This window comes from Siphateles boraxobius, unplaced genomic scaffold (genome assembly GCF_051911475.1).
Source record: "Siphateles boraxobius isolate OS27281-9 unplaced genomic scaffold, OSU_SipBor_1 9, whole genome shotgun sequence".
NCBI classification, from domain to species: domain Eukaryota; kingdom Metazoa; phylum Chordata; class Actinopteri; order Cypriniformes; family Leuciscidae; genus Siphateles; species Siphateles boraxobius.
This window is the reverse complement of record NW_027509219.1, coordinates 28,975,273-28,989,109: the sequence shown is the minus strand read 5'-3', so window position 1 is coordinate 28,989,109 and position 13,837 is coordinate 28,975,273. Positions and strand designations below refer to the sequence as shown.

The following is a 13,837-nucleotide window of genomic DNA, read 5'->3' as shown; positions in this document are numbered from 1 at the left end:
GTGGGGAAAAAAATCTGCAAGAAAGAGATTATGCAAGTGACTCTAAAAACTTAAAACATTATATTTTCAGTTTACCTTCAGGATGAGAAGAGCAAAATGTACTGTCCAGAACCACTTGAGTCAATCTTTTAAAATCAATTCCTCCTCCTCTGAGAGAACGTGTGGATTGACTGTAAAAAGTGACCCTACACCCTCCTTTGATAATCCAAGTAGGTGATAATCTGTCTAAATATGTTTGGATTAGCATGTGAGATGAGCATGTTGATGATGTGTTTGGATTAAGCTGTGCAAGTGTTTCTGTGAATGTGACTGTTTGAATCAGACATATTGCTCTATATTTGTCTGTGATTGCATGTGTGCGTATAACAGATATCAGCATGGTTATAAAGCTTCTGGGGCTAGTTGTCACACAAGGCTGTCCCAGAAACTATACGATTTTGTCAAAAGTCCTAAAAACATAATTGTGTCATGATATTTTTATTAACTTATTTGATCTACTTCAAATGTTGACTACTGTATACACACACACACACACACACACACACACACACACACACACACACACACACACACACACACACACACACACACACACACACACACACACTTTATGTTGCTGCCTTATGTTAAACTACTTTAAATAAACTTTTTTCACATCAATCTACACTCCATGCCCCATAATGACAAAGCTAAAAACAGATTTGTGTTGCCAAAACAACTTTGCAAATTTATTAAAAAGGAAAAACTGAAATAAGTACACTGGTGTTCACAATCACACATTAGACAATCATGCGAATAACACAGAGTGACACACAAAAAGAAAAAGAATCACACAAGTAACAGCCGACAGGGACGTGACGGTCAACCTTGCTGTTGAATTTGCTTTATTTTTCATAATTTTTAAATCCTTTAAAAGACTGGTTCCATTGTGAACTTTTACTAACAACATCGCTAGCCATTGGGCCATGTTGTCTTGTCACAAAAGATCAATGAGTGTTAAATTAACCATTTTCTTTCTCCTGTCCAATGATGGTGGAAATGATCAATAACATTTCTTTGTAGCCAAGACTCTAATGTATGTGTCTATATAAAAATTGATCTTTACTAAAAAAGTATGACAGCAAGCCCTGGTCTCGCCTACACACTGTTTCTGTGCACTGTATACAGATACAGCAGTTGACCACTTCAGCCAGAGGTCCATAAGGCGAGTTTATCTGAGAGATTGATTCCAACTTCGTTCATGAAATGTGAATGAACACTTAACACAGCAGTGACAGCTTGCAAGGCTCATGAATGTAATTACAGCTCCAAATCGTGACATAAATAAGCTCAAGCTATTGCATATAATAAGGTAGTAATGAAGGCACAAATTTGGATCATGTATTTAGGAACAGTTTGGATACATCATTGCATGGACTTTTAATTAAGCCACAGAACTTAACCCTAGGGCAGAGTCTCATCTTGTTGTCTCGAAGATGATCATTAAAAACTTTAATTAAGATAAAAAATGGATGGTAATACAGTCGGGGTATTAATTCAAAGTTCATAATAAAGCTTTATAATAAAAAGTCACATAATTCAATCTCTAATTATGTGCCCACAGCAAAATATATAGCTGGCCAAGAAACACAAACAGTGCTCAGTGCTGTTTCTGTAGCTCTAAGGCTAGGAAAATGGTAGGAAAATGTAACAAAAAAATTTGCGGGATAACATACAGAGTAATGTACTATAGCCTACTTTACATTATGCATAATTGCCATCTGCATAATTATGCCAGATGGTTTTTAATGTTTTCCTTACTCTTAGAAAGGTCATGGGTTCACATTATTTCAAGATTATATTATACATGCATTCCAGGAGAGATGCTGTCATAGTCTATTACACCCAATTATGCTTACTGGGCTCTAAAAAGGCCTGATTTTGCGTTGCACATTTTCCTCGCATTTTTTTTTTTCAAAAGGCAAGTCAAGCAATAATATTTTTCGTGTGTGAGCTCCCAATAGATGTGGGCCATTTAAAACCGAGCAACAAAACCGGAGTCAGCAAATTGAACACACAGTGCTGATACATAAACTCCATATACAGAGAAAATGACAGATTCTCAGAATATCCATGGATTCATTCTTCAAAATCCAGTTAATGCAAGAAAGTTTTCCTTGCGTGGTACGCATCGCAGCGCGTGTTAATGTTTACATTTTAGTGGATAGCAGTGTTTTTATCCATGCGGGCTAAGGGTGAACATGGCCAGTTATTAGGGTTAAGGTGTGATGGTGTGGAATGCTAGAGGTGACTAATGATGCTGCATGAGCACATAATGGCAGCATTCAGCTTCATTAAACGTGGCTTTAAAAATCGCTAGACACACCAAAAAATAAGATGTCTCAAGCTGGCATGTGCATCAACTACTGGCCTTGCACACGGTGAGATGTATGAATAGGTCCAACACTCAAAAATAGACCATTGTCATACACACATTTTATTTTTTGGGATTTTTCTCCACCTGTTCCTTACAAATGCATACTGGGCCAATACAACTGAGCAAAGTTTTAATCGCTCAAATTTTTTAAATGTATACATTTTAGATACAAAGTTATACTCCATTTAATCTTGATACTTGTCGGAAAATGTCTAGGGTTACAACTGTAACCCTTGTTCCCTGAGAAGGGAACGAGACACTGCGTCGATACAACACTTTGGGGAATGTCCCCAGCGTAGAGCTCCTGAAGCATGAATGAAACTATTCCAATCCTGATTGGCGTTGCGTCATGACGTAACGTGACGGCATTCACAGAAGCTACAAAAGGACGCTGGCACACAACAGAGTTAGCTTTTGCGATGAAGCATCTGTTTAGATGCGGGAAACCCCTTCTTGGGCGACCCGAAGCACACCAGCAAATGGTCTGACTTCCGCCATGAAGAAGATCTCTAGACATAAATCTTGAGAGCTCTGACAGCGAAGATCAAATTAAGTCTTTCTTCATCCGCTGTCATGTGAAGTGGGAGATGAAAAGCCTGCAGTAACCGTAGGCCGTGCCACATTAGATGGCACTTTAGGCACATAGCCTGCCACTTTAGGCTCTTCTGCCTATCTGGGATGCAAGATAGCCTTAATATCGCCTGTATCAAACTCCAGGCACCCGTAAGATATAGAAAAGGGTCTGAAGATCTCTTACTCTCCTCAGAGAAGTAATGGCTAATAAAAAAAGCTACCTTGAGGGAGCAGACTCTAGAGGTTCGAAGGGGGCCTCAACCAGCCATTCGAGAACCACTGCCAGATCCCATGTGGGAACTCTGGGTGAGGGCCCTTTGGGAAGACATCAACTGGTCATACGTTTCTTCCATGGGGCTTGGAGGGTGAGACCTGCGACTCGGACCAGAGGAGTGTGGAAAGCCATAATCGCAGCCAAGTACACCTTGAGTGTGGACAGGGTAAGACCAGTAGAGAAGCGATCCTAGAGGAACTCCAGCGCTGAAGCCCCCGTGCAGTTAACTGGGACCACCTCACGCTCTCTACACCAAATGGTGAAAAATTCCATTTTAGGTCAAACATTTTCCTTTTGGAGGGAGTTCTAGAGCTGAGCATGGTCTCGACTACTCCTGCTGACAGGCCAGCCTCTCAGTACTAGGGGTGGAACGGTACACAGAAGTCACAGTTCGGTTCATACCTCGGTTCAGACATCACGGTTCGGTACGAGTTCAGTACAATGGAGGGAAAAGCAAAACAAAAATGCAGAAGGCAATTTTTTTTTAAATTGTGCATGTCTCAGGCTGTACCACCTAGTTTACTACTACATTTCTCTCTCTCTCTCTCTCTCTCTCTCTCTCTCTCTCTCTCTCTCTCTCTCTCTCTCTCTCCTCTCTCCTCTCTCCTCTCTCTGTATGGGTGTGGGGGGGCTGGATTAAAGGGAAAAAGAATTCTTAAACCTTGAAGTTTTATTAATAAAGTAAAGGCATAGAACCCGTTTATTTGTAGTGCATTGACAATATTTTCTATATAATTAGTTTATTAAAAAGACAAAAAGACCTTGATGTTTGTTAATTGTACCTGAATTAATTTAATTTTTCAGATCAATATATTTGTTTTCCTATGCAAAAACGATTGTGATCATCGTAGCTGGCCCACCTTTACAGGTTCTCTGCCCTGTCCCATCTGTGAGCCAGTGGCATTGCTCTCTACTCCTCTCTTCCTTCCAAGCACCAACCTTCTCCCTGGGCCAGCTCAAGGCTTGGTTACATCTCTCAACACTACAAGAGTTAGGTGGCTACAGTCGGTCATCAGATGGGCACCCCCCTGGATCTACCCCTGCAGACCACCACCCATCTGTAAGCCGTTTTTAGTCCTTCAACAGGTTTGCTCTGCCACCGCACCTCCCGCTGTATCCAGATCCAATTTGATGCTGTTTCCGCCTGTTCAGTGACATTACCTATCAGCCGTTTCCTGGCCATCCCTTCAATCCCCAACAATCCGAGTGTTCTCCAAAGCGACTGTCCCGCAAAACCTCTGCAGCCGACCTCTACTGGTAGATTCCAGGCCTTCCATCCTTTTTGCTGACTCTCGAGGATAAGGCCTTGATATTTTTTGAGCTTACGCTCATGTGCCTCCTCCATCCTTTCTTCCCAGGGTAAAGTTAACTCTATGAGCACCACCTGCTTGGTACCTCTAGACCAGAGTACAATATCTGGTCTGAGGCTAGTGAGTGCTATCTCCTCCGGGAATTTGAGCTGCTTTTTCAGGTCTGCCCGCATCTCCCAGTCATTTGCTGAGGCCAGGATCCCTCTGCTCCTCCGTACTGCTGCAGTGCTCTCTCCTGTCCTGACGAAATGGATAAAGTGGTGCCCATCAGAAAGCGGTTTACGATTCTTCCTTGCCTGTTCCACGCCATCCGCCAACCGAGACAGGATCTTATCATGACGCCACCGGAATTTCCCGTCTGCCAAACATGACTGGCATGCTGAAAGGACGTGTTCAAGATTGGCTGTCTTTCCACACAGCGTGCAGCTGGGGTTCTCTGCTATCCCCCAAATATGGAGGTTTGATGGGTTAGGCAGGACATCATAGACAGAACACATCAAGAACTTTATCCGATGTCCTTCCATGGTCCAGATCTCCTGCCACGTCAGGGCCCTTTCTTGCACGCCCTCCCACCTTGTCCAGGTGCCCTGTTTTTTCATATCAACAGCCTTGACATGCCGGGTTTCCTCCTCTACTTTACGGACCTCTCTCTGCACCATGCCGCAACGTTCTTTTGGGTCAGCTTTTTTCCAGCTTATTCTGGTGGAGCAACCCAGTCCAAGCCTGCCCAGAGCTACTGTCCCAACGATGTCAGCATGATGCAGTCGATCCTCAGCCTCCGTCATTGCTCTATTGGCTGACCATTTACGACCTGTCCTGACCACAATACCTGCTTGGCGTACTCTTTCGTCTTTGCTGTCTTCGCCATCATGGCCTGGCGTGTCTTTGTCATCTTATACTCCTCGACCACTGATGTTACTGGCAGCTGCAGCCTGCTGCCGTTGCTATACAAGCCAATGGAGCAAAAGCTTCTTGGGACGCCCAGCCACCTCCTCAAATAGGTGTTAATCCTCCTCTCCAATCCCTCGACGATAGAGACAGGTACCTCATAAACAAGCAATGGCCAGAGCAGCCTAGGAAGTACCCCGTGTTGGTAACCCCAGGCCTTATACTTGCCAGGTAGGCCACTCTTCTCTAGGGATGTCATCCAGGTATCTACTTGGATAATCATCTCCCGCACACTCTGCTTATCATTGAGATCTGCCCTGTACCATTTCCCCAAGCTCTTCACCGGTCTCTCTTGGACCGTTGGGATGATGGTATCTTTGATCCTGAAGCGGAACCGGTCCTGGATACGCCCCTTCTTCAACACCAGGCTTCTGGACTTTCCTGGTTTGAAATCCATCCTTGCCCAATTGGTGAGTTCAACCAGATCCTCCAAGATCCATCTCCCTTCAGGTACTGATTTTGCCGTGATGGTGAGGTCGACCATAAATGCTCTTATAGGTATCTGCGGGATGCCACTTGCCAACACTGCGCCTCGACGCAACTTCTCTGCTGATTTAACGAGAAGGTTCATCGCTGCTGAAAAAAAAATCACTGAGATTGTGCCCACCTCTAGCCTCTGCCATTCTGTGGTAAAGTCTCCACAGGAGAAGCGCATGTTGAAGTTGTCATAGTAACGCTGCAAGAGCTTCTGGAATCGCTCTGGGACATGGTAGGTCTTCAACGTCAAATGCACCTGCTTGTGGGGTATCGTCCCAAATGCATTTGTTAAATCCAGCCACAGAACTGCGAGGTCACCACGGTTCTTCTTTGCATCTTCGATAATCTTGGTGATCATGCTGGTGCGCTCAAGACAGCCTGCCACCCCTGGAACTCCCCCTTTTTGGACGGACGTGTCCATGTACCCGTTGTCCATCATAAAGGTAGTCAGTCTCTTCGCCAGAATCCCAAGAAAAATCTTGCCTTCAACATTAAGGAGTGAGATGGTACGGAATTGCTTAATCCCCATAGAGTTTTCTACCTTAGGGATGAAGCATCCCTCAGCGACCAGCCAACTATCAGCGAGGAAGTCCTTCTTCCATGCAACTCTCAGTAGCTTCCAAAGTCGTCTCTTGAGCCTTTCACAATAGTTGTAGACCTTATATGGAATGCCATTCGGCCCTGGGGCTGATTTTTCTCTGGCCTTCCTAAGAAAGGTGTTCACCTCCTGCCAGCTCGGTTCCTCAGCTCTAAAGGGGATAGCTGGTTCTGCTGGTTGTATGAGTCTCCATCTCCTCCAGGCTGTCCTCCCTTCTGGGGTCACTGTGGACCTGACGAAGGTGCTCCTCTACCTCCTCCTTTGTTGCTTTCAACTCCCCTGATCTTACATCGCCCAGATGTTTTGACAGATATTTGAAAGGATTCTTGGTGAAATCTGTCCTCTCCTTCATTCGTCGCTTCCTGTCCCTACGGTGACATTCAGCTCTTCGCAAGGTCTTAATGCGCTCCCTCAAGTTGTCACGGATTTCCTTGAGTGCTGGTCTCTCATCCCCTGCTGCTTCACGAAATGCCTTCCTCAGCCTCCGCAGATCCCCTCTAAGGATTGCTATTTCCTTTATGCGTCTGCTTTCCTTTGGGCGGGTGTTTGTTTTAGCCTTCAGCTCTTTCTTTCCGAAGCGATCAGCGCCTATGCTCCAAATAATGGAAGCCATAGCCTTGAGGTTCTTGCCCACATATCCTGCCAAGGCCGTTTCCAGCACGTGATCCACATCATGATCAAACCTCTCCCACTCCTTCCTTGCCACTGCAGCGGGCCAGTTCACTGATTCCTTTCAGGCCACTCCTACCCATATGTCCTGTCCAGGTCGTCTAATGTCCTGTGTACCCTTCATCTCTGTCTGGTGCTTTGTGTCCTCCGGCACATCAGTGATGCCGTTCCTACTCCCGTCTTCATCGTGTGCCTGGAGATTCGGGGGACTGTGGTTTGCCTCCTGCCCCGGCCTCTCCTCCATCTCACCAGGTTTCCCTGTGCGTTGCACATTATGTTCCGGTTGCAAGCACTTCATCTTTGACTGATGTATCTTCAGACCCCTCCCATTTTTACATATCTTACCACATCTGCAGACCAGGGATAAATCGTTTACCTGTTCCATAGTCGAAAATCCATCATGAGTGCTCATACCAAAGGTCTGTCCTGTGGGCCGATCATCCTCCCCCGTTCTCGCGGGGGGATAATTTTAATTAATTTTAATTAACATTAACTTTATTCTCATCTGAATTATAAAAAAATATTTCTTTATAAAATAATACTACCATTAAATACACATTTGATTTTCTTTTTTAATAAATGTAGAACGAATAACTTAAAAAGAAACAGTTTAGTGCTCTGTTTGAGGACAAGAAATGAAAACCAATGCAATATGATGAATGTCCAAAAGATGGCAGCCACAGACTGTTTTTAAATGGGTTGGATAAACAAATAAGATAACAACTGTCATGACTCATGAATGTTTTGCTTGTCAAACGGAAAAGATATATAGTTCAGATTTTTTTCCCTCCCGTTTATCTACAGCTCAGATCTAGAATTCTAAAGTGATATAAAGTAGCGCTGTAATATTTTTTTTATGAATTAACCAGAGAGAGAGATAGAGAGAGAGAGAGTGAGAGTGTGTGCGCACGCGCGCAAGTGAGTAACCTAATATTGAAGCTTGTTGGTTTAATTAGTTGTAACTGACTGTGAAACCGAAGTTTTCCTAAACTTGCGATCTTAAAGAGGCTGGCGGGTCCTCTACCACTTGGGTCGCCACCACCCACATTACTCGTCCTGGTGCTGCTATCTCTGACTCACTCACTGCTGGACCGTCGACCTGACAAAACACTGCCTAAAGCGGGGTATGTTTAATGGTAGTTCCGTATTACAATAATTCATTTGCATGCAAGTTTTGTTTATTTTTATACCGTGTATTCTCTGTGTAAATTCATGCACCGAACCGTGACCCCCGTACCTTTTCGGTTCAATACGAATACATGTACCGTTCCACCCCTACTCGGTACTGTGCCCCCTCAGGGGCCAGACCCACAGTTTCTATAACTCTGGCCGAGGGTGAAATATTGAGCCCTCTGCCTGCAACAGCAGGCCCCTCCTGATGGAGATATCCTATGGAGGACCCTCTAGGAGTGATATTATGTCTGAGAACCATGTTCAAGTCGGCCACAATGGGGCTACTAGACAGACCCCTTCGCGACGGCCCGTCTCCAGAACTCCCAGGAGCAGAGTGATCTGGGGAAATGCGTACAGGCGCCATCTCTGCCCACCCTGCACCATGACATCCAACCCCAGCGGTGCTGGATGCGTGAGAGAAAACCACAGTGGACAGTGTGTTGTTCTTAAGCAAACAGATCCACTTCCACTGGGCCAAACCTCTCGCATATCGACTCCACCACTTCATAGAGGGCGTGGTTTCAGACGCCCCTGATGGTTTAGATAGGACACCACTGACATATTGTCTCACATAAACGGGGTGACCATTGAGTTCCGGCAGGAAACTCTTCAGAGCTCAGAAAACCACCAACATCTCTAAGCAATTTATGTGCCAGGAAGAATGATGGTCCTGCCATAGACCACTCGTAAAGCGTCCGTCCATGACCGCGCCCCAGCCCGTGAGGAAGGCGTCTGTCAAAACGGCTTTCCAGTGACATGACGCTCGCAGCACGTGACCTTGGGACAGGAACCAAGGTTTCTTCCACACCTCCGTGTAACCCTGATAATGTGGAACGGGTTCCCCCCAGGGAAAACCACTTGGCTTTCAACCACTACTGCAGGGCCATCATGTGCAGCAGGCCAGATGGAATATCATTTTATGCTGCTGCCATGAGCACACTCTCTTTTTTGAAAATGTTTTACTGTGATGGCCTAGCCTAGCTTTACCCTGGTCACAGTGGATGGGCTCGATCCGTGCAGGCAACAGTTGTGCCCGCATCGTAACCGAGTCCCCCACCACCCAGAGGAACATAGTTCTCTGGGAATGTGCCAATACACTTTCTCGAGGCTGATTTCGGGTATTATTCGAGATTCTTGGTTCTCGGTCCCCTGAAGCGGCTCTCCGGCAGGGTTTGATTGAAAACGATTCTCGATATGCGGACGTGTAAGACTGGAAAAACTAGTTGAGGAACGACCACTCCTTGAGTGGACAAAGGACTCTGCTGAAAATTAACATTTGAACTCCCCTTCGTGCACTATTGAGACAAAGGTCTCACCTCCCTCATCCTAATCTACATTTCTTCCCCTATTCCTCCACTCTTGCAGAGAGATTACCCAAACTCACACAAGAATTTATATGGTTTAATGTGAATAATTATCATAGAGTATTATACATATTTAGTATCATTCAAAATATCTCAGGGTGACTGGTACAAGTGTCTCATTCCCAAATAAGTAAAACAAAAGGTAATAAGGTTTTTAAGAGTTTAGAGATAACTGACACACAAATGAATGTGGTCTCTAGACAAATGGTCTCCTACCCCCAAAAGGTGTAACCTCCGAATGCAAATATACATTGTTAGTATGTTTCCATGTGAAAAGTTTCTGTCTATATAATGAAGTGTAGCAAGGGGCTCAGGGCCTTTCTGTGCCTGAGATCAGTCCGTGAATGCTGAGAGTCGCCAAGATCATGTATTTCCTAATGCCAGGTTAACATTTCTCCCCTTTATTCCGGAGCATTTGATGTTTTGTATTGATTATTTTTTAACTGATTATGAAATTGTAATGATACATTTACCTGACATAATAAATTGTTACATTTGATTATTCTATCTTACTTTGACATTATTTTCATTAGAGTTAGGAATAGTCAAACATTCGCTCACATTTAATGATGCACAGATATGATTAAAACCTTTTTCAGATGAAATAACTAGTTAATACATATGAGGAAATGTATTGAATTTAATCAAAAATACTTTGCCGCGAGAAAAGACAGTAACGCGCAGAGACCTTCCGTGCTGGTCGGATGCCGGACTTTGGGCCGATCGAGCGCTAGTTTACAGACGCGAGCGCTGCCTGGCCATAAGCCTGGGGGGCAGACAGTGCAGCGTGCTTTCGCTGGAAACAGATGTGTCCTAAAGTGCACCTGACGACGGGATACAGACATAGATTTCCTGAGCAAAAACTTCAGAGGTCTTCACATAGCGACAGGACCTAAGCCGAAGCAGTCTTCAAGAATATAACAGTCCTCAGATCGGTTTTCTCTTTGGAAAGGGTCGGGGAAGAGTGTTGCTTTGACCCCCAGGCTTCCTCGGGTCGCAGGGGCAACCACTCATTCGCTGCTGCTTAAACTAGGAGCTCATCTCATAATGTGTACAGGTAGCCCCCTCGAGAACTGCCCATGCATGCTCTGCTCCCAGCTTAGTCTGATGATTATTTAATCTTTTTTAATTCCTCAGAATTAAATGCAGCCATAATAACCAGACAACTAAAACATGGTCTGATTTGTAAGCCCGACTCAATCGGCCTAATGGAGATTTTCCGATAGAACGGGTGAAGGTCTCAGCGTTTTACTGTCTTTCCCCGTGGCAAATAGGGGGAGCACGGTTCACAAAACCCACGGTTCGGTTCGTATCACGGTTTTAGGGTCACGGTTTTCGGTTCTGTACGGTTCTTGTTGTTATTTTTTACACTCCAGTAATGTACTTCAGCATATGATATAGGCTATAGCTTAATTATTCACAATTCAGGATACAGTATTAAAAAAAAATGTACATCATGTAATCATGCACAAACTGAATTTGACTTGACTTTAAGCACATTATTGAGACCATCTCTGAGGAAAGCTAGGTGACATTTTGATACAGCAAGAGAGCAGACATTGATGAAATGCTTTTGTTTATTTGGCAAAAAAGGAGATTGTGCATTGCTATCTCTACAGGGACTTATGTGCATTTTTAGCACACAAAGATTAAAATTAACTTGCATTTATCAAACTGTCAACGTCAGTGTAGCTCTTATAAAATGTTTATCTTTTAAAAGAAAAAGAGAGGAACTCTTAAAGCACTAAGTCAAAATATGTTACACACATAATTGCCTATAATGAGGCTATAACAATAGCAAAGGGCCAAAACCATAAAGTGAAACATAAGTTCAACCTCAACACAAAAACAGTATCAACAATGCTTCTATTCCCTGAGAGTGAGGATACATTTTTTTCACTGGAAATTAAAGTGCAGTATTTGGAAACATATGACTGGAGTTCTTATCTAAACTTAGTGTCATTGTATATATTTAGATATCATAGGTAACATGAAATCAAAGATGTTCCCACACACCGGACTTATACGATGCTGGCGCATCCTCCAACTCCGGTTAGCCTTCTTCATCTCTCCCACTTGCCACTTCTATACGTGACGAGACCTACAGCACCCAATACTCCACTTTTACTGTCTATAGGCTTGTTCGACTTGAACCGGCGCTGCACAGGCCGATCGGTTTATGACATCAAAGTACCGCGAGATTGACTGAAAAGCATATGGAGGCGTTGCTCTCGCGGTACTTTGATGTTATTCATCGATCGGTCTGTGCAGCACCGGTTCAAGTCGAACAAGCCTAGTATGCATGTCCATTGTCCAGACATCTCTTATTTCGCACGAAAAGTAAACACACTATCTGAGGTCAAGGGGCACGAGGTTACATTGGGCACGCGTCGAACCGTGCAACGCACACACGCACCGATCCGAGACAAGTGAACCGAACGGTTCGGATGTTTTTTCATGTACTCGTTATTTCATCTGACTCCATAAATGAAAAAGGTTTTAATATCTGTGCATCATTAAATGTGAGCGAATGTTTGACTATTCTTTTTAACTCTTTACTGAAAATAATGTCAGAGTCGATTGGAATAAAGTCAAATGTTTACAATTTATTATGTCAGGTAAATGTATCATGCCAATTTCAAAATAAGTTCAAAAATAATAAATACAAAACATCAAATGCTCTGGAATAAAGAGAAAAGATGCGAACCTGACATTAGAAAATTCATGAAGCGGAGTCTTAGTCACTTTCAGCATCACGGGCTAATTTGAGTTACAAAAAGCCCAGAGCCTCTTGGTGCATTTCATTATAATAGACAGACCTTCTTTTCACATGGAAACATTTGCTAACAATGAGAATTTCCATTCAGAGTTTACACCTTTGAGAGCAGGATGCCATTTGCCTGGAAGACACTCCCTCCTCTGTGTGCGAATTATCTCTAAACTCTTAAATACCTTATTACCTTTTGGTTTACTTCTTTGGGAATGAGACGTTTGTACCAGTCACACTGAGACATTTCAAATAATATCAAACATGCGTAATTCAGTATGATAATTATTCACATTAACCCATATAGATTTTTGGGTGAACTTCCGGTGATCCAAGCATGATAGAAAGAGCGAACGGGGGATCAAGGGAAAAAGATGTAGATTAGGATTGCTTAGGTGAGACTTGCGTCTCAAATGGTGCCCAAGAGAGAAATTCAAATGTTAATTTCCATTGTTTTCTCAGAGAGTTGCCCTCTCTTCTAGTTCTTCCAGTTTCTCCAGTCTTACAGTTTTCCCTCCTTGACCCCGTGGGTCAAATTCATATGAACACTTATGGGGTCACTGTAAGATGTTTGTTGTAATCCTTGAGATGTAACTCAAAAATTGTCTTTGCAATGTTAGCAACTGTAGAAGCTTTCAGAGGGGCGTTCACCTGCAGAACACCCAGTCTCATCAGGTGTAAGTAGCTTGAGTTCAGCAGGTGGATGAATGCGTTCAGGTTTTCTTCCTGTGGTTTAGCCCAGAATGTGAGCAAAGTTCATAGTCAATCTGGACCTTTGTGACTTGTTCAGTTGATGTGTCATTCCTTCATGGAGAAACTTCTGCTTCTGTGGCACCTTCCCCATGACGATAATCTGTCCCTTCTTGAGCAATCCTCTCACCTCCAATGGTGCGGTTGTCTGAGCAGACCTCAATGGGTTCTCATTGGTTCCACACTGCTTTGTGTGAGACACCTGAAAAGCATCTTAAATGGCCACTTCACGATTGAGCACTTATGAACTTAAAGCCGTAGGGAAATGCATAGGAACATAATACAACAAAGCAAAAACAATAAATCTCAAGGTTATATATGGTAGGGTGGTCCCTTTTTAAATATCCAATTCTTCACTACCACTGTGATGAAGTTAAATGGCAGTGCAATTTAAATATGGTTGGTCTGAGCTACTCAAAGGAAATGCAGCAAGAGGTCAGTGTAATCTAAACAATCAGATGGTTTGCATCTAAAATAGATGGTATGCATCAATACATCATGTAATAGTAATAATATTC

At 43.7% G+C, this 13,837-nt stretch overlaps 2 protein-coding genes across 3 annotated transcripts in view; one reads left to right on the top strand and one right to left on the bottom strand.

Annotated features, from left to right (window-relative positions):
* Positions 1–202, bottom strand: part of cabp4 (calcium binding protein 4) — a 29,781-nt gene extending 29,579 nt beyond the window's left edge. Inside the window, exon 1 of the mRNA XM_077222709.1 lies at positions 76–202. The gene's annotated coding sequence lies outside the window, so the exon portion shown is untranslated. The remainder of the gene's footprint in view (positions 1–75) is intronic.
* The window catches only part of doc2g (double C2-like domains, gamma), a 115,690-nt gene that overhangs the window by 29,198 nt on the left and 72,655 nt on the right, over positions 1–13,837 (top strand). The gene's annotated exons all lie outside the window — the stretch shown is intronic.